This window comes from Lithobates pipiens, unplaced genomic scaffold (assembly GCF_037356315.1).
Source record: "Lithobates pipiens isolate NorthernLeopardFrog02 unplaced genomic scaffold, aLitPip1_a1.2 Scaffold_8, whole genome shotgun sequence".
NCBI lineage: Eukaryota > Metazoa > Chordata > Amphibia > Anura > Ranidae > Lithobates > Lithobates pipiens.
The window spans coordinates 376,406,945-376,430,818 of record NW_027507903.1 but is presented as its reverse complement, the minus strand read 5'-3'; the positions used below and the strand labels follow the sequence as shown (position 1 = coordinate 376,430,818).

At 43.7% G+C, this 23,874-nt stretch overlaps 1 protein-coding gene and 1 long non-coding RNA gene across 3 annotated transcripts in view; one reads left to right on the top strand and one right to left on the bottom strand.

Annotated features, from left to right (window-relative positions):
- Positions 1 to 23,874, top strand: part of SLC23A1 (solute carrier family 23 member 1) — a 1,056,923-nt gene that overhangs the window by 646,038 nt on the left and 387,011 nt on the right. The window lies entirely within an intron of this gene.
- Positions 4,279 to 6,630, bottom strand: LOC143964022 (uncharacterized). The gene is made up of 3 exons (XR_013271065.1): positions 5,271 to 6,630; positions 4,667 to 4,859; positions 4,279 to 4,535 (listed from the first exon to the last, which is right to left on the bottom strand). It is a non-coding gene; the product is annotated as an uncharacterized LOC143964022 (long non-coding RNA).

Sequence of the window (23,874 nt, the reverse complement as noted above, 5' to 3'; positions counted from 1 at the left end):
TGAATTACTTTTTTTCTGAACAGAGTAAAGCCAGTTTTTATAGTTAGCATCATACAGGTGATTCGAGTTAGCTGTTAGATAAATCCCTAAATATTGAATTTTGTCATTGTCCCAATTACTAGGAAATAGTGCTTTCATTTTTGCTCTTATTTTGTGACTGATATTTGTAGTGAGAATCTGACATTTGGATATGTTAATCTTATAATACGAGATGGCGTTGAATGTATCTACCAGTGTGAACATTTTTGGTAAGGAGGATTCAACATAAAGTGTCAGTATGACGTTGTCTGTGAATAGTCCTATTTTATGACTCTTGCCGGCTACTGATATGCCTTTAATATAGAATGAGCTCCTGATGGCCATCCGCAAAGGGCTCCATTACCAAAGTAAAAATCAAAGGGGATAGGGGACATCTCTGCCTTGTGCCATTCGTTATGTTGAAGGTGTTAGAGAGTACAGAGGAGGTAAAGACTTGTGCCAATGGATTTGTGTATAGTGCTAAGATGGCTGATAGGATAAAGCCTGCGAATCCAAATTTTTTCAAAAGTAGCTTGCAAATATCCCCAATGTACTCTATCAAATGCCTTTTCAGCATCCAAAGCTATAAAGGCTGTAGGCAGTTTTCAGTGTTCAGCTAGGCGGAGTAGGTTAAGAATCCTACGAGTGCCATCAGGAGCTTGGCAGCCTTTAACAAATCCTACCTGGTCAGGGGCTATTAGGGTCAGGGTTATTTCAGCCATTCTATTAGCAATGACCTTTGCATAAATTTTTATGTCAAGGAGAGGTGTTAAGGAGAGATATTGGCCTAAAGTTTTGTGGTGTGGTGGGGTCTTTCCCTGGTTTGGGCAATGTGACTACTAGGGCTTTAAGCATTTCTGCCAGTAATGAGCCAGAGGATGCCGCTATAATGAATACGTTCACTAAATGCGGAACTAGACTATCAGCAAAGTTTTATTAGTACTCCATTGATAGTCTGTCCGGACCTGGGGATTTGTTCAGTGCCATAGATTTAACCACTTCAATACCAGGCACTTAAACACCTTCCTGCCCAGACCAATTTTTAGCTTTCAGAGCTGTCGCACTTTGAATGACAATTGCGCGGAAATTTTTATCATTTTTTTTCCCACAAATAGAGCTTTCTTTTGGTGGTATTTGATCACCTCTACGGTTTTTATTTTTTGCGCTACAAATAAAAAAATACCGAAAATTTTGAAAAAAAAAATGTTTTTTTGTTTCAGTTTCAAAACTTTGTAAATAACTACGTTTTCTCCTTCACTGATGGGCACTGATGGGGCTACACTGATGGGCACTGATAAGGCGGCACTGATGGGCACCAATGATGTGGCACCAGTGAAGTGGCACTGATGAGGTGGCATTGATGGACACTGACAGGCGGCACTGACGGGCGACACGGATGGACGACACGGATGGACGACACGTATGGGCGACACGGATGGGCGACACGGATGGGCGACACGGATGGACACTGATAGGTGGCACAAATTGGCACTGATAGCTGGCACGGATTGGCATGGATCAGCGGCACAGATGGGCATGGATAGGTGGCACAGATGGGCATGGATAGGCGGCACAGATGGGCATGGATAGGCAGCACAGATGGGCATGGGTGGGCACTGATAGGCGGCACAGGTGGGCACTGATAGGCGGCACAGGTGGGCACTCATAGGCAGCATTGGTGTTATACTGTACTAATGGATGCCAATCAGTGCCAAACAATAATGCATGCCAATCAGTGATGCCCATTGTGGGCACTGATTGGCATCCATTATGGGCACTGATTGGCATCCATTGTGCTGACTGGCATCCCTGGTGGTCTAGGTAGGATTACCTTTTGCTTAGCATCCCTGGTGGTATGGTGGCGTCCCTGGTGGTCCAGTGTGGGCATCCTCGGGGGGGCTGTGCTGATAATCGATCAGCACAGACCCCCCCCCCTGTCAGAGGAGCAGCCGATCGGCTCTCCTCTACTCGCGTCTGACAGACGCGAGTGAGGAAAAGCCGATCACCGGCTCTTCCTATTTACACTGTGATCAGCCGTGATTGGACACGGCTGATCACGTGGTAAAGAGTCTCCGTCGGAGACTCTTTACCGAGATCGTAGTTGCAGGGTGTCAGACTGACACCCCGCAACAACGATCGCCGCGATGCGAGCCCCCGGGGGCACGCAGCGGCTCATAATCCTGATCACGTCATATGACATCTGCTCAGGATTATGAAACCACTTTGCCACCGTCAATTTGTAATAGGGCGGGCGGCAAGTGGTTAAGGACTTTCTCAACTTCTATTGCTGAAATATTTGCGTTTAAGATGTTCCAGCCTGTCATGATTAAGAGTCGGAAGTTTAACCTTCTCTAGAAATTTTGATATATCTTCAGTAGAAGGTTGGGAGGAGTTCGGATCTGACTTAAGATTATAAAGGGTACTAAAGTTCTTTTTAAAAGCATTCGCTATATCCTTAGAGTGAGATAACTTAGTTCCTGTCTTAGGGTCTGTTATATAGGCTATTCTAGTTTTAGCTTGTTTTGATTTGTTGGGTCAATATCTTCCCTGCCTTATCCCCAGAGGAGTAGTATGAAGCTTTTAGGTGTTTAGGCCTTTCTCATAATCATATATGAGAAGTTGCTTTAGTTCTAATCTGCAACTTTTTAATTCTTCTATTAGAGTCTGTGTCATGTCTTTTTTTATTCTGCATTTCTAGTTGGTGAATGTTAGCTAAGAGGGACTTGGTTACCTGCATTCTTTGTCTCTTTTCTCTAGATGCTAATTGCAACAGTAGGTCTCTGATATAGGCTTTATGTGCACACCAGCTAGTGAATGCTGGGGTCTCCTCTGTAGTAGTAAACTGAAAGAATTCTAATTGTTTCTTAACTTTTTCTCAGTGAGCGTATGGTTAAAGATACGTGTATTATTACACCATAAAATTACGGGGGTCCCATTATTTTGTTCTTACAATTCTAGTGTTATGAGGGCATGATCTGACCAGCTAATGGTGTCAATAGCGGTTAGTTTTGCTTTGCATAGGGAGGGCAAGTCTGTATGTATTAGATCTAGAATATGATCTGTGAGGGTTAGAGAAGAAGGTGAAATCTTTTTCATCCGGATGGTGACATCTTCATACATTGTACATAGACTTGTTATGTATAGTGGATTGCAGTGTTGATTTATAAAGAGACAATTGTATATATAACATCATTTATGATACCGATTAAAATAATATACCGTCCCTTAGGGTCGCTGATAACCACCCGTAAAGAAAATGCAACAGAATTTTTAATTGCTATGAGGATGCCATTGTGTTTTGTGTCTGCATTTGCATGCAAAAAAATGTGTGGATACTGTCTATGAGAACATTTTGGGGCTTTGGTATCTGAAAAGTGTATCTAAGAACATCCCCTTTCAGTCTTTGGGCTTCTGACCACATGAGTGACCATTCTTTATGAAGTTTAGATGGTTCACGTCTGTTTTCCTCCGGGTTTGTCAGCTGGTAGGATCCTCCATTCTTTAAGAAATCGGAGGCTGTATTTCAGCGAGAATATGTTGATTGTTTTATCCAGGTGTGTAACCGTTCGTTTAGATGGGGTCCCCCATCTATAGGTGATATTGTGATTTCTTAGGGCATTTGTGATAGTAAGAAGCTTCTTTCTATGCTGTATAGTGGCTTGTGATAAATATGTGTATAAAGCAATGCCCACAAATTGCCCCCTTAATTGTGGGTTTTCACGTATAGCGTGCATGGCTTCTTCTTTTATATGGTAATAATGAATTCAGTACGTCCCTCGGTACAGTATCTGTAAGGAAAGTTGGTTTGGTCAGTCTATGCGCTCTGTCTATTGACAGTTCCATGTCAGTCGCTTTGGGCACTAAGGTGCGTAGCATTTGGCGTATAAATCTTTGAAGATGATTAGTAGAAATGGATTCTGGAATACCGCAGAATGTTGTATTATTCCTGCGTGAACGGTCTTCCAAATCTGCCAATTGGGCTGCCATTTTTTGTATATAATTATGTTGTTCTTTATAGGCTTCTACAAAATTATCATGAGCAGAGAATGCATTGTCCATTTTGTGTTCAGTATGAGACATTCTTTGTTGCAAATCATTTACAGCAAATTGAACAAGGTGCTATGAATCACAAGTCTAGTAGGGCCCACCTAAACCCCATCCTAATAGATAGAACAATTGAAAAAACATGTACTCCTCTAGGGAGAGGACTTTAACAGGGGTAGGTGGCCAAACAAGATATGCAAAATTACATCAAGAAGAAATAATAATTGATAATTTAATAATAATTAAAAAGTGATAACATTAAGTACAATATACATTTCATGTGTATTCGAACAAAAATAACAATAACACATATGTATATAGTTGATCCTGTTAAATTTTATACTTCCTCCGTCCAACTGTGTGACAACACCCTGCAGTGGACAGAAGACAGCAACCCAACGCGTTTCGAGATCTTAGATAAATTCTCTTCATCAGGGGTATAAATAATTTGCATCAAGCAGAAAACAGGAAATCTAAAAAACGAAATCACATGGCATTTAATATCTGTATCAATAAAAACAAAAAAATAAATGAGGATATCCAAGTAAAGGAAAAATTACAAAACAAAAAAAAAAAAACCCTATCAACAAAAGGCATCACTCACCACTATGGTGACCAGAGTAAGTACACTGGGCGGTATGAGAAATGCGAAATGGCGAAAAGGGGGAGAGCAACCTCTGTCCAATCACTGGGAAGTGGATTGTAAGCCACGTGGATAAGCAAATGTAGACTGAGTAGCCAATAAGGCAAAGAACTCACAAAGGACACCAATACATGTAACTCCATAAGACAAATCACTGTGGAAGGAGAGGGAAAATAATTTAGTATATTACAAATGAATATTTGTTATGGTATACCAGAGATATGCAATGATATACAATAAGCCCAACCACAGTGAAAGATGGTCAAGAGATTGAAAATAAAAATGACACATCCGGGGAAAGGTTAGCAAATGCTAAATCCACCTTTAAAACAAAACATGTGTATGTGTGTGTATATATATATATATATATATATATATATATATATATATATATATATATATATATATATATATATATATATATATATATATGTATATATGTGTGTGTGTATATATATATATATATATATTGTACAGGACGCCGTGGCTGGGTCCTGGAAGGACGCTATATTTCCCCTCTATTTGGTTTGTGGTCTCTTTAAGGGAATAAAATTGATTAACCCACCTGTTAGAGGAAGTGTCTTTAAAAACAAGACAGGAAGTGGTAGATGGGTGTGGAGGAGTGGAGAAGACATGGTGGATGGTGTTTGTTTTGGGTTGTTGCAACAACAGACGTGGACAGCAGCGTCCTGCTTGGAAGGCTACTTGCAGGGGAAGCTACCTGCCATCAAGATCAAGCACTGTTTTGGTGCCAAGAGAGGATTTACACCGCCTAAAGACTTCCGTTTCCGGGGGGTGTGTGCTGAGCATGGAGGAGTGAGGAGGCTCGTGTGAGCGGTGACCGTGCTTACAGACAGCGTGTATTACACAGCAGCGGACCGGAGAGACTCTCTGTTCATGCCGGGCCGTGGGCGGAAGACAAAGCAGCTGAATGCTCCTGTCCGCTCATATATCACGAGGTATCTGGTGAAGAGCGGAGGGGGTACAGCGGTGGAGGAGGAGGAAAAGCTAAAGACTAGGACGGTGAAGAGCGGGGGAAGAGAGGAGAGTGGCGTGACAGCTGACACAGCTAAGATCATTAAATCCTCGCAAACCCCGGCATGTGATACTGCATTCCTCTCTTCAAAGACAGTTTTGTATACTGGCATTAACCCTATGCAGAGCTGGGACACAGAGGAGATAGCGAAGGCTAAAGATATCTCTGCACAGACGGAGAAGTGCATAAGAGGAGGACGGCCGGATCAAAACGAAAGTGAAAGGTCAGTCTTGTATCCACTTTCAGATAATATCCCTGCCTCAGTCCAGAAAATGTCAGAAACAGACCGGCAGATATATCAGGCACCAGTAACAAGCACAGATTTAAAAGAGATGGGAGGAGGGGAACAGGGGCTTAGACAGTTGATTCAAGCCCTACCCACAAAGGATGATATACAGGCATTAATGTGTAATCTGCTGGGTCCATTAAAGGAGGAAGTGGGTGAGGTACGGAAGAAAATAGAGGCAATAGACTATAAATTGCATAACTGTGAATTATCCCAAAATAAAGTAGAAATACGGATGGAAGAACTAGAGAAAAAATGTATAGAGCAATCGCAGAGAATGACTACTATGCAGCTACATTTGGAGGAATTTGAGAATAAAAGCAGAAGGAATAATCTGCGGATAAAAGGTATTACAGAAACGGTGTCAGCTACAGAGCTAAGAGGAGTATTACTGAATATTTTTAATGAACTGCTGGGTAATCCCCCTGATACGCAGATTGAGCTTGATCGTGTGCATAGGATTCCGGTGTCTCAGAAAATAGCCATGAAAGCTCCCAGGGACGTTCTCTGCAGAGTACACTTTTATAAAACGAAAGAGGAGATAATAAGAGCGGCTTGGAGAAAGAGCCCAGTCGAGTTTGATAAACATGAGATACAAATCTATTCAGACCTTTGCCGACAGACGAGAGACAGACGCCGAATGTTGAAGCCATTATTAGACCATGTGCTACTTAAGGGGGCAACATATCGATGGGGGTACCCAATTTCATTGATAATTAAAAAAGAAGGACTAATGTTTTCTCTATACGACCATAAGCAGTTACCCGATTTGTTTCAATTTCTGGGATCAGAGATGATTGAGATACCTAACTGGAAAGACCCCTTGATAATAGGAGAAGAGAAAGATTTCCCGAATAAAAGGAAGAACAGAATGGTAGAAAGGAGGGACCAATCAGAGGGACCAAGCTGTGGATCACCAAAGTGAAGCTGAAGTAGAAGAAGTAGAAGAAAAGATAGACCCTGTATTAAGAGGCAAAGGACCTCCTCCCCCAATTAATTTTTTGATTTTGGGACTCCCCCTTTCTTTATTTTTCTATTTATTTATTTATTTATTTTTTCTCCCCGATAAATATTATCTCTGGGATTTGTGTGTTTATTTTTTGTATTTTTTATCTCCTTTTTTTTTTTTTTTTTTTTTTTCTCCTCCCTCCCTGCGTCTCAGAGGGGTAGATGGAGGCATGTTTTGCTGTGCGGTGGAAAGAGGCAATGTGGATTTTTTTTTTTTTTTTTATTTTTTTTTTGCACGAATAAGGAATATGAAACGTAGATGAAGGGCGATAATAGAGTATATTATATAATTTTTTTTTTTTTTTTTTTTTTTTTTTCTTAGTTATTTATTTATTTATTTACTTATTTTTTGTATGATACACATATAAAAAGTAGAGTGATCTAAATAGGATTTTTTACAAATGGAGAATGTGGGTATGGTAGGTTAAAGGGACTGGGAGGAGGGTGGGATGGTAAAATGGAAGCGTGAGATAATGTGTGCACTCTGATATACACGGTTTTGGATTTATGTTAAGGGATGTGGTAGGGGGAGGGGATGGGAAAGGAAACTATAAGTATTTTTTTGGTTTATGTATGTATATATATGTGTATGTATGCATATATGTATGTGTGTATATATATATATATATGTATATATTTTTTTTTATTTTTTTTTATTTTTTATTTTTTTTTTGTGATTGCACGGATATGACACAAATGACACAAAATGTGGATTGATTTAATAGGACTCCCTTGGAGGGGAGAAGTAGGATGGGGAAGTAGAGTGAATAGAGAGGGGGGTGAAGGCTTATTCGGTTGTGGAGGGTGAAGGGGAGGGGATGGGGGAGGGGATGGGGGAGGGGAGGGGGAGATTGTGTTTTTTTTTTTTTTTTTTTTTTTTTTGTGTAGAGTGATCTAATAGGACTTCTTACAAATGGAGAAGTGGGTATGGTAGGTTAAAGGGATTGGGAGGAGGGTGGGATGGTAAAATGGAAGTGTGAGATAATGTGTGCACTCTGATATACACGGTTTTGGATTTAAGATAGGGGATGTGGTAGGGGGAGGAGATGGGAAAGGAAATTATAAGTATCCTTATGGTTTATATATATATATGTATATATATATATATATATATATATATATATATATATATATATATATATATATATATATATATTTATGGTCAAAGCCCTATGGCCGATACGGATATGAACAAGTAGCCTCTACCATAAGATTAACCACATGAAATGGACCTGAAGTGTGCCCTGATCTGATGGTCGGTATACCAAAATAAGGGGGCATACCCTAGATTAGAAATTAATATGTGTGAAGAGAAATGAATTTGAGAAATGCCCTGAAAAGGGGAAGGGAGGGTGGGTGCCGCGCACCGGAAACCGACAAAGACCACAGGCGAGCGGGCTGGTTAAATACCCTCCGGGCTCCTCCCATAAATTCAGGCCACCACACTGGCCTTCTTACTTATGGTCAAAGCCCTATGGCCAATACGGATATGAACAAGTAGCCTCTACCATAAGATTAACCACATGAAATGGACCTGAAGTGTGCCCTGATCTGATGGTCGGTATACCAAAATAAGGGGGCAAAACATTCAGGTAGGGGTGCAGTTTATTAGTTTTAGCTTAATTAGTTGAGCAAGTTTGGTGAACGCTTGTGCCATTTCCACCCGAGGATTGGGAATGTACCGGGCGAGGTAGGCAGGGTCCCAACTGCTTAGTCTTTCAATGACGTGACTTGGGACCCACGCCAACATGCTGCCAAGGGTGCTCAAACACTAAGAGTGTCCAGGGTATGGACCGGGGTCGAGGTGTAGGCTGTGTAGAAGAACCCCATGTGTTCGGGGAACTGGCAGGTACACAAGTGTTGGCACGAAAGCAACAGGGAACAAGAGTCTACGCGTTCCGGTAGGAGTGACAGTAGGTAGTCGAGTACGGTTACTTGATACCAAGCCCTGCTTCTCTATAGAAATGGACGTCCATCCTGGAGTCAGATTGCTGGGTTTTAGACACTGCAAGGAGGAGGATGAAATGAAGTTGGTAGCGAGCCAAGTGACGACTATGCAAAACTTGGCCTGCGGGATTGCTAAAGGCCTGGAATGAACATACAATGGACATTAAACTGGTGCCACCGGGCTAACTGCAGCAGTCTGCGCAGGAAGGACACAACCGAGAGCGGTCCAGACCTGGCTTCAATAACCAGATGAGCCTCGGCCCAGTTGTCGGTGGTGAAAACCACCGCCTGTCCTGTCCTGACATGACCCCAGATACGAGAGGCTGTCATGACCGGGTATAGCCTGAAGAGGGAGGAAGTCCAGGTAAACCGGGGTTTAGGAGTATCCCTGATGCCATGGTCCTGTAAACCAGTGGTGGCCAAAAATTCCCGCGAAGCCTGTGGAGGCTGTGGCATCTGTCACTACCGGGGGCGACAGGGGCATCGTAGACGGTTTAAACACCGATACATCGATCCATGCAGTAAGGAACCTTCCGACATTGACAGGTCTGCTATTGCCACGGCATCTAAATTAAGGATCTGAGAAGGGTCCTGTGTCCGTGAGAGGAGGACCAGGAGGCGTGACATAAAGATCGATCCTGGGGAATGGCCCGTATGGCAGATTTGAACATTCGTCAGGTAGTGTCTGTGTAGAACCTGGCTGCCAGTGCTCCCAACAATAAATTGGCTAGGCCATGGAAAACCACAAAGGGCCACGTAGATGGCCGCTTGGATGACCAGACTGGGAAATATGCGAGGATTTCATGTCCCTAAAGATGGCAGTTGTGATGGGCGAGCGTTTCCGTTGGCTATGGGTGATGCCTCTGGATGCCTCGAAGTGGGGATCTTGCTGTATGAGCCATAAAGACAGGTGGCTCTCCGGGCCCTGTAAGGATGAGAAATGCTGAACGCTGGCTAGGTAAAGCCTGAGCGTGTTACAGGAAGAAGCCAGTTGCGTGTGTCGACACGATCCAGGTGCTGGATGGAGGTTGAACTCAACTATCCTATTTAAACGTGTGCTTGCGACAATTGCGTGGGAGTTTGTCACTGGAAATGTGTTCATAGTGACTGTGAGAAATTCGTATTATCGCATGTGCTTTGCGAAGACTGCAGGAGTTGTGCTTGAACATGTGATTGGGTGCATGCTTGCCACGATTGTAAGATGTTTATGCCAAGATGCGTGCTTGCAACGATTGCAAGATGTTATGCCAAGATGCGTGCTTGCAACGATTGCAAGATGTTATGCCAAGATGCGTGCTTGCAACGATTGCAAGATGTTGTGCTAGGATGCGTGCCTGCAACGATTGCAAGGAGTTACACCAGGATGCGTGCTAGCCATGATTGCAAGATGTTCTGCTAGGATGCGTGTGTGCAATGATTGCTAGAAGTTATGCCAGGATGCGTGCCTGCAATGATTTCAAGGAGTTATGCCAGGACGCGTGCCTGCAACGAACGCAAGAAGTTATGGTAAGATACGTGGGTAGCCAGGTCGGAAAAGACGGAAGTCCATCCAGTCCTAACCACAAATCAAACAAATGAATATCGCCCAACCCGACACACCCAATTCTACACCCACAGCTGATCCAGAGGAAGGCAAAAAACCCCAGCAGAGCATGGCCCAATTTGCTACAGCAGGGAAAAAATTCCTTCCTGATCCCCCGAGAGGCAATCGGATTTTCCCTGGATCAACTATACCTATAAAATAAGCACCCCGTTACAATGTACATTTAGGAAAGTATCCAGGTTTTCCCAAAGCAATCTATTGAGCCAGCCGGAACTGCCTGCTAGCAATGATTGCAACAAGTTTGTGCCTGGACATCTGCTCGCAATGATTGCAAGAGGTCTTATGCTCGAATGCGTGCTAGCAATGATTTGCCAGAGGTCTATGCCTGAATGTGTGCTTGCAATGATTGCAAGAAGTCTATGTTTGGATGCGTGCCTGCAACGATTGCAAGAAATCTACGCTTGGATGCATGCTTGTAATGACTGCAAGAAGTCTACGCATGGATGCGTGTTTGCAATGATTGCAAGAAGTCTATTATTGTATGCGTGCTTGCTATGACTGCCAGACTTCCATGCTTGAATGCGAGCTTGCAACGATTGCACGAAGATTATGCTTGATGCGTGCTTGCAATGATTTGCAAGAAGTCTATGCTTGGATTCGTGCTTGCAACGATTGCAAAAATCTACGCTTGTATGCGAACTTGCAACGACTGTACGACGTCCATGCCTGAATGCGTGCTCACCACGTTTGCAAGAAGTCTACACTTGAATGCGAGCTTGCAACGATTGCGAGAAGTCCAGGCCTGTATGCGTGCTCGCACCAACTGCAAGACGTCCATGCTTGACTGCGTACTAGCAACGATTGCAAGAGGTCCATGCTAGGATGCGTGTTTGCGATGATTGCAAGAAGTGTACGCTTGTGTGCGTCCATGCTTGGACGCGTGTATGCAAAGATTGCAAGAAGTCTATGCTTGAATGCGTGCTTGCAACGATTGCCATAAGTCCATTTAATGAAAACCTGTTATGACAGAGGCATAAGCCGGTCATGCCGTGACTGTGACTGATGACGAACCGGACTCTGGAGCATGCACTGAAATGAGGCTAAAGCACTGGGGCACACCGTAACGAATCGGTGCATGTATGCAACTGGATTCGAAACGGAGCGCGGTACGCGGTGGAGAAATTTATTTGATTGCCATGACAGAGGCACTAGTCGGTCGTGCCGCTGTTGCGACTATCCGTTAATCGTGCATGCTCTAAAGCAAGTACTGGAATGTGGCTGAAATACCTGGGCGCGCCGGGGACGAATCGGTGCATCGTAGATGCGACTGGATTCGTATCGGACGTCCTACGTGACAGTGAAATTGATTTCCCATGACAGAGTCATGAATCAGAGAACCGAAACCTGCAACCAATAATGAATCCTGACTCTGGAGCATGTACTGAAATGAGGCCGTAACCAACTGGGGCACACCGAAACGAATCGGTGCATCACGGATGCGACTAGATTCGAATCGGAGCGCGGTAAGTGACAGTGAAATGAGTGACAAAAGTTTGCCATGACAGAGGCCCGAATCGGTCGTGCCGCGATTGCGACTGACAACGAACGGGGCTCCGGAGCATGTACTGAAATGAGGCCGAAATACCTGGGGCACGCCGGCACGAATTGGTGCGTCGTAGACGCGACTGGATTCGTATCGGAACGTGATACGTGACAGTGAAATGATCCCATGACAGAGACCCGATCGCTTAGCAACGAGCGGGCTCTGGAGCATGTACTGAAATGAGGCCGACACAACTGGGACACGTCGATCGAACCTGTGCGTTTTCTTGAGAAATGTGACTGGTTTCGACTCGAACGTACTAGGTGACAGTGAAATGATTCCCATGACAGAGACCCGATCGATTAGCCACGAGCGAGCTCTGGAGCATGTACCGAAATGAGGCCAACGTAACTGGGGACACGTCGATCGAACCTGTGCGTTTTCTTGAAAAAATGTGACTGGTTTCGACTCAAACGTACTAGGTGACAGTGAAATGATTCCCATGACAGAGACCCGATCGATTAGCCACGAGCGAGCTCTGGAGCATGTACCGAAATGAGGCCAACGTAACTGGGACACGTCGATCGAACCTGTGCGTTCGAGAACTGCGACTGGTTTCGATTTGAACGTACTAGGTGACAGTGAAATGAATTCCCATGACAGAGACCCGATCGATTAGCCACGAACGAGCTCTGGAGCATGTACTGAAATGCGGCCAAGCAGTTAGGGGCACACCGGAATGAATCGGCGCATTTAGCGGATGCGACTGGATTCGAACCGGAGCGCCGTGCGTAACAGAAATGAGTGAAATGATGAAATGACCTACGTGAGCCAGCTATGGCAGAGGTAGGAGTCGTTGTGCCGTGAGACACGACTGGCAACGATTTTGACTGTGGAACACAGTAACGAGACTATATAACAAGTACTAAAACAGTGCAGTTTTTCCTACCAGCAATATCTACCGAAATGACGCCCGTGAAATGAAGGGCGCTGCGAAATTGGAGCGTATTGAGTGATAACAACCGGTATCATAACGAACGATTCGATATTTCAGGTTTTAACGACACTAAGAATAGTACAGGAAGGTCAATCGAGACCCTTACCTGCGGCAGTCGAGCTGGCGACGTTGTACAGAGCCGGCGACGTTGTACAAACGAACGGGAAAGAAAACCACGAGAGAGACGTTTTGTCCGGATGAAAACGAAACACGAGCCGTCGGCCTAGTGACGTAGTGCCGCGCACCGGAAACCGACAAAGACCACAGGCGAGCGGGCTGGTTAAATACCCTCCGGGCTCCTCCCATAAATTCAGGCCACCACACTGGCCTTCTTACATATATATATTTTTTTTTTTTTTTTTTTTTTTTTGATTGCATGGATATGACACAAATTACACAAAATGTGGATCGATTTAATAGGACTCCCTTAGGGGGGAGAGGTGGGGTGGGGAAGTAGAGTGAATAGAGAGGGGGGGTGAAGGTTTACTCGGTTTTGGAGGGGGAAGGGGAGGGGAGGGGGAGATTGTTTTTGTTTTTTGTTTTTTTGTGTCCCCCGCACATCTTCCCCTCCTGCCCTCCCTTTCCTGTTGATAGCGGGGGGGGGGGTTGAGGGGAGAGTAATTTACTTAAGGAAAAGAAGAGAGGGGTAGCAGTAGAAATGATGAGGGGGAGGAGGGAGAGAAGGGAGAGAAGATGGGAAAGAGAAAGAGAAAGGGAAAAGAAATAAAGGGGAAGAATAGAGATAATATGTGAAAAGTAAAGAATTAAGTAAAGATAATGATAAAGATCATGTCTATGTTAACAAGAAAAAGATGAATGTGGTAGAAAAATAATTATTGTTAGTGTGGAGAACGCTGGTTGTGGGCGCGGTTCACTCGCTCCTCTTTTGCTCACTAACACCCCCATATTAAACGCCTCTCCTCCAGGTGGAGGAAAAGTCGGAGGCGTTGGGTTTTTTTTTTTTTTTTTTTTTTTTTTTTTTTTTATTCGTGGGGGACAGCTCCGGATATAGTATCTGTCTCTCATTTATCTGAAAGAAGGGGTTGTTTTGGGGCGTGGATTGGGTTTTATTTTTATATATTTATTTATTTTTCGTCTCCTCTCTTTTTCCCTCCCCCCCCCCCCCCCGAACTGACAATAAAAATGACTAAAATAAGTTTCACATCATACAATGTTAAGGGACTAAACACCCCAGAGAAACGTACACGATTAATAATGGAGTTGAAAAGATTTAAATCTCAAATAGTTTTCTTACAGGAAACTCATTTTAAAAAGGATAGGATCCCTTGGAGTAAAGATCACTATTTCCCCTGGGTATATCATAGCACCTCACAGAACTCGAAATCTTGTGGGGTATCTATTTTAATAGCAAGACAGACACCATGGAAGGAACAAGGGGTATACATGGATGAGGAAGGTCGCCTCCTGATAGTAAAAGGTACATTGGGCTGCCAAAAAGTGACATTGGTAAATATATATCTGCCAAATGAAAACCAAGTAACCTCTCTAGAAATCTATTTACAGATTATTCAACAACATAAAGAGGGAATACTAGTGTTAGGAGGCGACCTAAATATGGCTTTGGATCCAATAATAGACACATCAAAAGGCTCGTCTCATCTATCTTATGTCAAATTAAGGAAAGTAAAGAGAATGATGCAAGAACTGCAGCTGATCGACAGCTGGAGGGCTGTTCACACACAGAGCAGAGATTATACTTTTTTCTCGGCAAAATATAAATCTTACTCTAGAATTGACTATATTTTAATCTCCCAGAATGTGATTACATCCCTAGTGGAAGCCTCAATTGGCCTATTTACACTATCAGACCACGCCCCGACGAGTTGTGTGATTGAATTAGGGGAAGCTGAACCAAGGGAATGGCAATGGAAGTTAAATGAAACATTACTAAAGGATAGTGAATATAAGGTAAAATTAGAACAAGAACTGGATGTTTTTTTTGCAACAAATAAAGTAGGAGAAACAACACCTTTTTGTATATGGGAAGCACATAAATGTGTCATGAGAGGAATATTTATATCCATGGGAGCACATAGAAAACGCAGAATGAATGAAACGATTGATAACTTGCTTAAAGAGATTAGGGAACTAGAAACAGTACATAAAAAATCACAAGCACAATTAGTAGAACAGAAATTAGAGGGTCTGCGTGAAAAATTAAATCTCCAATTAATAGATAAAGCGAAAGCAAAGCTAACTCGAGGGAAACGGAGATTCTATGAATTTGGGAATAAACCAGGGAGACTGTTGGCAAACGCCCTCAGAGAAAGCACGACTAGGAATTCAATTACACAAATTAAGACACAGAGAGATGAAATGGTTAATACATCGGAGAAAATTGCTCAGGTATTCAAAGAATACTATGAGAAGCTATATCAGTTGGAAAAGAAGTCTACGTTGGCAGAGGAGTTAAAAAAAGGAGAGATCGCTAGAGAATATATTGAAAGGACAGAAATGCCAAAAATAACAGAGGAAATGGCCAGAGAAATAGATGTACCAATCACTCTAGAGGAAGTTGCAAAAGCATTAAAAATATTGAAATTAGGTAAATCACCAGGTCCAGATGGATTTACTTTGTCATATTATAGAATGTTCGCGGAGAAATTGGCTCCGAGATTCGTGGAAGCTTATAATTCAATACGGGAAGGGAAGCAAATTCCAACAGAAACGTTACTGGCGCATATAACAGTAATACCGAAAGAAGGAAAGGATCCCTCTCAGTGTCCCAGCTACCGACCTATTTCGTTGTTGAATGTGGACCTTAAATTGTTCACAAAAATATTAGCCATGAGATTGATAAATTTGATACCGGAACTAATACACCCAGATCAAGTGGGATTCGTCCCAGGGAGAGAAGGAAGAGAAAATACGCAACGAGTGGTGAACACAATTTACCTGGTACAAAAATTGCATAAGTCAATGGTGATAGTATCTGCGGATGCAGAAAAAGCGTTTGATCGGGTGGATTGGATATTCTTAAAAGCAGTACTACAACATATAGGCCTGGGGGAGGGGATGCTGAGATGGATCCTAAACTTATATTTAAAACCAAGTGCTAGGGTGAAAGTGAATGACAGATTATCAGAGCCATTCTCCATTTTAAATGGAACACGCCAGGGATGTCCCCTCTCACCCCTGATATTCATTTTGACAATAGAACCTTTTTTAAGGAAAATACGTGCCAATGTGGATATCAGGGGGGTAAAAATAAAAAATGAGGATCAGAAGTTGGCAGCTTATGCAGATGATTTGATCTTTTTTGTAACGTCCCCAATTACATCTCTCCCATCTTTACTAATGGAGCTACGAGAATATGGGAAAATATCCAACTTTAGAATAAACTATGGAAAATCGGAGGCAATGGGAGTAGAGATGGATTCGCCTCAGTTGCAAGCAGTGTCCACGCAATTTGATTTTAGATGGACGAATTCATATATAAGTTACTTAGGAACAAAAATGTCAAAAAATCTAAATGAACTGTTTGAACTTAATTATATCCCACTGGTAAGACAGATCAAAAGTGATCTTCAAAAATGGGACAAAGAGATTTTTACATGGTTCGGGAGAACCAATATTATTAAGATGAATGTGATGCCCAGACTGTTATACATAATTCAAACTATACCAATTAAGATCCCTACAAGTTTGTTTAAGGATCTTAGATCAAGATTTATGAAGTTCATCTGGGCTGGGAAACCAGCAAGAGTACGCCGAGATATTTTAGTACTCCCCAAAGGAAAAGGAGGGATAGGACTTCCAGATCCAATAAAATACCAGGAGGCCTCACACTTAACTAGAGTAGTGGAATGGTGTAGGCTTAAAAACGAAAAACCGTGGATACAGACAGAACAAGGAGCGACAGATATCCCATTGGAAGGATTAGTGTGGATTCCAGATACAGAAATACCAATGGGATTGAGAAAACATCCAATACTAGGGGAGACATTACGAATAACTAAAAGAGTATTCAGGAAAACATCTATTTCAAGAACTCCCAGTCCGCTCCTTCCTATCCTTGGTACCCCAGCATTTCTACCGGGAATGACAGATCCAAAGTTTAAAACAATACAAGATAGAGGTATGAGTAGAATTTGTCATTTCTCGGTAGGCAACCGGTTAATGACTAAAAAAGATATTGAAAAAGGAATGACATTAGGACTAGACCCTTTCAGAATGAGGCAATTAGAAGCCTTTATTAGATCTAAATCAAAGGTATACGTAGAAATAAGGGCATTGACTGAGTTTGAAGAGATCTGTTTGAAAGGAGAGGAACTGAGACATCTGATGTCTTATTTTTATAGTATGTTAATAGAACAGGAGACTTCACAAGATTTGCCCTTTTTACAGGCTTGGGAAAGAGATTTAGGGACTACGTTTTCCCCAGAACAAAAGGATAAGATGCTGTTGTTTAATCAAAAGGCCTCGATGGCAAGCAGATATCAAGAAGGGGGATACAAGATCCTTACTAGGTGGTATAGAACACCAAAAGTGTTACATCAAATTTACCCCCAGATATCAGAGACATGTTGGAGATGTCATGGAGCAGAAGGAACATTATTACATATATTTTGGGAATGTCCAAAAATTAGAGTGTTCTGGGAGATGGTAGCCGATACTATTGTAAGGATTACAGGAATTGACCTGGGAGATAAACCGGCAACTTTTCTGTTGCTGGACATCCCAATGGCAATAGAAAGATTCAAAAATTCTTTGCTGAGACATTTATTGATAGCAGCAAGGGCATGTATCCCGGTTCTGTGGAAAAAAAGCAACCCTCCAGCTAGAGCACAGTGGTTTCAGAGAATTGCAGAAATCCAACAAATGGAAAATTTAACAATGACAATGAGAGATCAAGACGAGAAATATCAGAAGATCTGGGCTCCATATCTAAATTATAGAGAAAGTATGATGTGAAACATTTCGAAATATGATAGAGCAGGCGGGTGGTGGTGGGGGGGGGGGAGTGAGGGGGGGGATTATAGTGAAAATTCAAACTTTTTTTTTTTTTTTTTTTTCTTGTTTGTATATTTATCTATTTATTTCTCTGGGAGGGAAGGGTGAGGGAGGGGGGAGGATGACATGGAATTGAGGTATGGATTGAAATATTATAAGACTGTTATAGCTGTTAAAGAAGTTGTAGATGTAAAACGAAATGTAATGTGAAATCTATGGAAAGAAAAGATGAAAAAATAAAGAATTTATAAAAAAAGATCAAGCACTGTTTTGATAAAGACAGCTATTCTGGACTTTGCAAGTCGGTGAGACTAAAAACCTTTTCCTTTTGTTTTTGGCTGCCTTAAAGCTGTTTAAGTTTAATAAACCCCTTGTTGTGTCAAAAACCTGTGTCCTGCGATCTACCTGGTCCCCTGAACATTACAAGTGGTGCTGGAATGCGGGCAGGACAAAGTAACAGGCGTTTTTCTTGCTATTTTTTTTTTTTTGTGCATTGGATTTGAACTGACATTTAAAGGGACAGTACAGTGAATTTATGTCCTGGGTTAAAGCTGCAAAGCTGTTGAAAGCTGAAACAATGGAGGAGCTAATTAAACAGCTGTCCTTAGCTAATATACAAGCGCAGACTCGCCATGAGGAACTTAATCAGCGCTTAGCAACCCAGCTGGAGGTACAAAAAACGCACCACAACGAGTTGGTGGCCCAGTTAGAAGCCCAGCAAGCGACCCAACAAGGGGTTATGCAGGCTCAGATGGCGGCCTTAAAAGAAGCAGTGCAGCAGCTTTCTCAGGGCCGTGAACAAGTGGCCGTTGCCCCTGGCAACCAGGTGACCATAAGGGCAAGCCATTTTTTGCAGAAATTGTCCCTGAGTGATGACGTAGAGGCGTTTCTGGCAACATTTGAGAGGACGGCAGAGAGAGAAGGGTGGCCCCAGGACCAGTGGGCCGGCTTAATTGCTCCTTTCCTCACCAGAGATCCTCAAAAAGCCTATTTTGACCTACCACCAGAAGACGCTAAAGATTATCAAAAACTAAAGGCAGAAATACTGGCTCGGTTGGGGGTGACTACGGCTGTTCGGGCCCAACGAGTGCACCAATGGAAGTATCGTTCAGACCGGCCACCGCGATCTCAAATACATGACCTGGTGCAACTAGTAAAAAAATGGCTGCAGCCCGAAGTGTTGTCTGGCCCCCAAATTGTGGAGCGGGTCGTGTTGGACCGATACTTAAGGTCACTGCCAGATGACCTTCAACGGTGGGTCAGCCATGGAGACCCCAAAACCGTGAACCTCCTTGTCGAGATGGTGGAACGATATACAGTGGTGGAGGATCTGCTTGGCCCCACCAAGCATCAAGGGCCCAGTCTGCCACGGCCTTTCCGACCAACTGCCGCCCTTCGAAAGGATGTCCCCAGAAGCCCTGGAACCAACACCCCGGAAGGCCAAGAGTCACACCCGTTACCCCCTCAGCGACCTGTTCCTGATCGGAGAGGAGGGGATGTACAATGTTGGCGATGTCATGCCTGGGGCCATACCCGGGCCCACTGCCCATTGCAGGAAGAACCCATGGAATGCGGGGTTCTTCGGAGGGGGTCTTTTTATGCCCATAAAGTGTGCACAATGCATCTTGATCTTGGAGAGGGGAAATTTGAGTGTGAAGTCCAAGTAAACCACCACCCTGCATGGGCTTTGCTGGACTCTGGAAGCATGGTAACCCTGGTTCACCCTAGAGTAATTGGGAAGATCGGTCCGGTAAGAAAAATTTTACGGGTTGTGTGCATTCATGGGGACACTAGAGAGTACCCTCTCATCTCAGTGTCCATCTCCACAGCATGTGGCACTGGTACTCAAGAGGTGGGGGTGGTAAAGAACTTGGTACATGACATTATCATAGGACGAGACTGTCCGTTATTTGCAAAACTGTGGGGACAGAGACAAATCTGAAAGGTCCAGAGACTGGGAAGAAACTAGTCCATCTGTTCCTGTGGTTGAGGGTAATAACCCTGAGATGCCGCATGTTCGTAATATGGACTCAGTTGATAAAAATGCTAAGGATGTCAAAATGTGGGGTTCACAGACCTACCTGAATACTGAGGGGGGGAACCTTCCCCACTTCAGGTAATGCTAGGGGAAGAAGATGAGGAAGTGGCCTCTACCCCTGCCTTGCCAGATTTGGGTGTTCCCACGGGGGCATTTGGTACTGCCCAGATGCAGGACCCCACTTTGGCCAGGGCACGGGAACAGGTTGTAGTAATAAATGGGGAGCCCCAAGAGCCAGGTGCTAATGAGCGGTGGCCACATTTTTCAATATGTAATGAATTGCTTTATCGGGTTACTAAAGTGAGAGAAAATGTGGTAGAACAATTATTGGTACCCCAACAGTATAGGCGCAAGGTCCTGGACCTGGCCCATGATTATGTTTTAGGGGGACACCTGGGAGTTGAAAAGACGGAGGCACGGATCGCCGACCAGTTTTACTGGCCAGGCTTGAAAGCAGAGGTAAGGAGATACTGTGCCTCTTGTTCCACCTGTCAGTTGACCGCTCCGGTGACCCATTTCCAGAGCCCGCTGGTCCCTCTGCCCATAATTGAGGTCCCATTCGAGAGGATAGCCATGGATATAGTGGGTCCCTTGGTAAAGTCGGCTTGAGGTCATTCTTACATACTGGTGATCCTCGACTATGCCACTCGATATCCTGAGGCGCTACCCCTGCGGAATACCTCCTCTAAGGCTATTGCACGGGAACTATTCCATTTGTTTACACGGACAGGTTTTCCCAAGGAAATACTCACAGACCAGGGCACCCCGTTTATGTTGAAGGTTATGGCTGATGTATGCAAACTGTTCTGGATTAAACAGCTGCACACATCGGTCTACCATCCCCAAACAGAGGGATTGGTAGAACATTTTAATAAGACCCTTAAGTCTATGCTCAAGAGTGGTACAAAGGGATGGGAAAGACTGGGACTGCCTGTTACCAGCTCTCCTGTTTGCTATCCGAGAAGTGCCCCAGGCCTCCACTGGGTTTTCGCCCTTTGAATTGGTATATGGGCGGAGACCTCGTGGATTACTGGACTTTGTTAAAGAAGAATGGGAAAGTGAACCAATTCAGCATAAGAGTGTTCTCGAATATGTCTCTCAAATGCAGGAGAGGATCCGAACTGTGATGCCGCTAGTTAAGGAACATTTACAAAAAGCCCAGGAGGCTCAACGACGGGTCTATAATAGGGCAGCCAAAATTAGGAACTTCCAAGTGGGGGATCGAGTAGCAGTGTTGATTCCCACTGTGCAAAGTAAATTCTTGGCCAGATGGCAAGGCCCTTTCGAGGTTGTAGAAAAAGTGGTAGAGGTAAATTATAGAGTCCACCAGCCAGGCAAGAGGAAACCCTACCAGATATATCATGTAAACTTGTTAAAGCCCTGGACAGACAGGGAACCAGTGACCTCCCTGGCTAGTACAAAACTTGAGCCTCGGGTTGGGGTGGAGAGTGTCCAAGTAGCAAATACCCTGTCTAAAACCCAAAGTCAGCAAGCAAAGGAGTTCTTTCAGAGAAATAAAGAAAAATTTTCAGACTTGCCAGGGCTCACTAGTGTCATAGAGCATGATATTATCACAGAACCAGGAGTCAAAGTTTTTGTTCGGCCCTACCGCATCCCAGAGGCTCAAAGGAAGGCTGTTTCAGAGGAAGTAAAAAAGATGTTAGACCTAGGGATTATTGAGGAATCGCAGAGTGAGTGGTCGAGCCCGATTGTGTTGGTACCGAAGCCCAACGAGACTCTGCGATTCTGCAATGATTTCCGGAAACTTAATGAAGTTTCCCGGTTTGATGCCTACCCCATGCCCCGGGTAGATGAGCTTATCGAGAGACTAGGTCCAGTCAGGTATATCACTACGTTAGACCTTACCAAGGGGTATTGGCAAATACCGTTGACTAAGGCTGCTAGAGATAAAACTGCTTTTGCTACCCCAGAGGGGAGTTTTCAGTACAAAAGGATGCCTTTTGGATTGCAAACTGCTCCAGCCACGTTCCAGAGAGCAATGGATAGGATTTTACGACCTCACCGGAAGTATGCCTCAGTATACTTGGACGATATAGTCATTTTTAGCAAAGACTGGGAATCACATTTGCCCAAAGTTCAGGCAGTGCTGGACTCTCTTTGGAAGGAGGGGTTTACAATAAACCCTGAAAAATGTGCTTTGGGAATGGAGGAGGTGAAATACCTGGGTTATATCGTGGGTAGAGGGGTAGTGAAACCGCAGGTCAACAAGATAGAGGCTATACAGAATTGGCCCCACCCCCCTCACAAAAAAGCAGGTACGTGCATTCCTGGGCATGGTGGGATACTACAGGAGGTTTGTACCCAACTTTGCCACGTTGGCGGCTCCGTTGACCGATCTGACTAAGGGTCGGAAATCGGTCATGGTGGAGTGGAATGCAGACGCTGAGAAGGGTTTTTTGGAGCTCAAGTCGGCGCTGTGCCAACACCCTGTCCTGGTAGCACCAAATTTTTCAAAAGAGTTTGTTGTCCAGACTGATGCTTCCGATGTAGGATTGGGAGCGGTGTTGTCACAGGTTATTCAAGGCGAGGAACACCTGATAGTCTTCCTCAGCAGGAAGTTAACACCAGCGGAGAAAAACTACACCATAATTGAACGAGAGTGTCTGGCCATTAAGTGGGCTCTGGAATCCCTCAGATATTACCTTTTGGGGAGGAAGTTTAGGTTGATTTCTGATCATGCCCTTTTAACATGGCTGAGACAGGGAAAAGGGACTAATGCAAGGGTTACCCGGTGGTTCCTGGCACTCCAGGAATTTAAATTTATAGTGGAGCATAGGCTCGGGAGACTGCATCAAAATGCAGATGCCCTCTCCCGAGTCCATTGTTTGAGCTCCACTGTTGCCTCCACCTCCTTGGCGTTGGGGCACAGGGGGGGGGGGGGGATATGTACAGGACGCCGTGGCTGGGTCTTGGAAGGACGCTATATTTCCCCTCTATTTGGTTTGTGGTCTCTTTAAGGGAATAAAATTGATTAACCCACCTGTTAGAGGAAGTGTCTTTAAAAACAAGACAGGAAGTGGTAGATGAGTGTGGAGGAGTGGAGAAGACATGGTGGATGGTGTTTGTTTTGGGTTGTTGCAACAACAGACGTGGACATCAGCGTCCTGCTTGGAAGGCTACTTGCAGGGGAAGCTACCTGCCATCAAGATCAAGCACTGTTTTGATAGAGACAGCTATTCTGGACTTTGCAAGTCGGTGAGACTAAAAGCCTTTTCCTTTTGTTTTTGGCTGCTGTAAAGCTGTTTAAGTTTAATAAACCCCTTGTGTGAAAAGCCTGTGTCCTGCGATCTAGCTGGTCCCCTGAACATTACAGTATGTATATGTATGTGTGTGTGTGTGTATATATATATATATATATATATATATATATATATATATATATATATACCGGACCAGACAAAAGTAGACTAAGTGTATATAAAACATAAGGCTTAGTCAAACCATAAAAAGGAATAGAACCAAGCCTCCAACAGTACCTGATCGCCTGTAATAACCGATTACAAGAGGGAAGCCCGAATTCCTGTATCGGTTGGTCACCAGCCAAAAGCATATATAACTCGCACCACAGCTGATTAGGTGTGCAGACCATTCAAGCACTTAAAGAGGGAACATGTGTATGCTGGTGTTAAATATAATACTGGATATATGGAACATATTGACCCACAAAAAAATATATAAGTGGGTCAGTTCCACATACATCCAGAAACAATTCAATGAGTACATACATCAAAGAATATAATATATATATATATATATATATATATATATATATATAT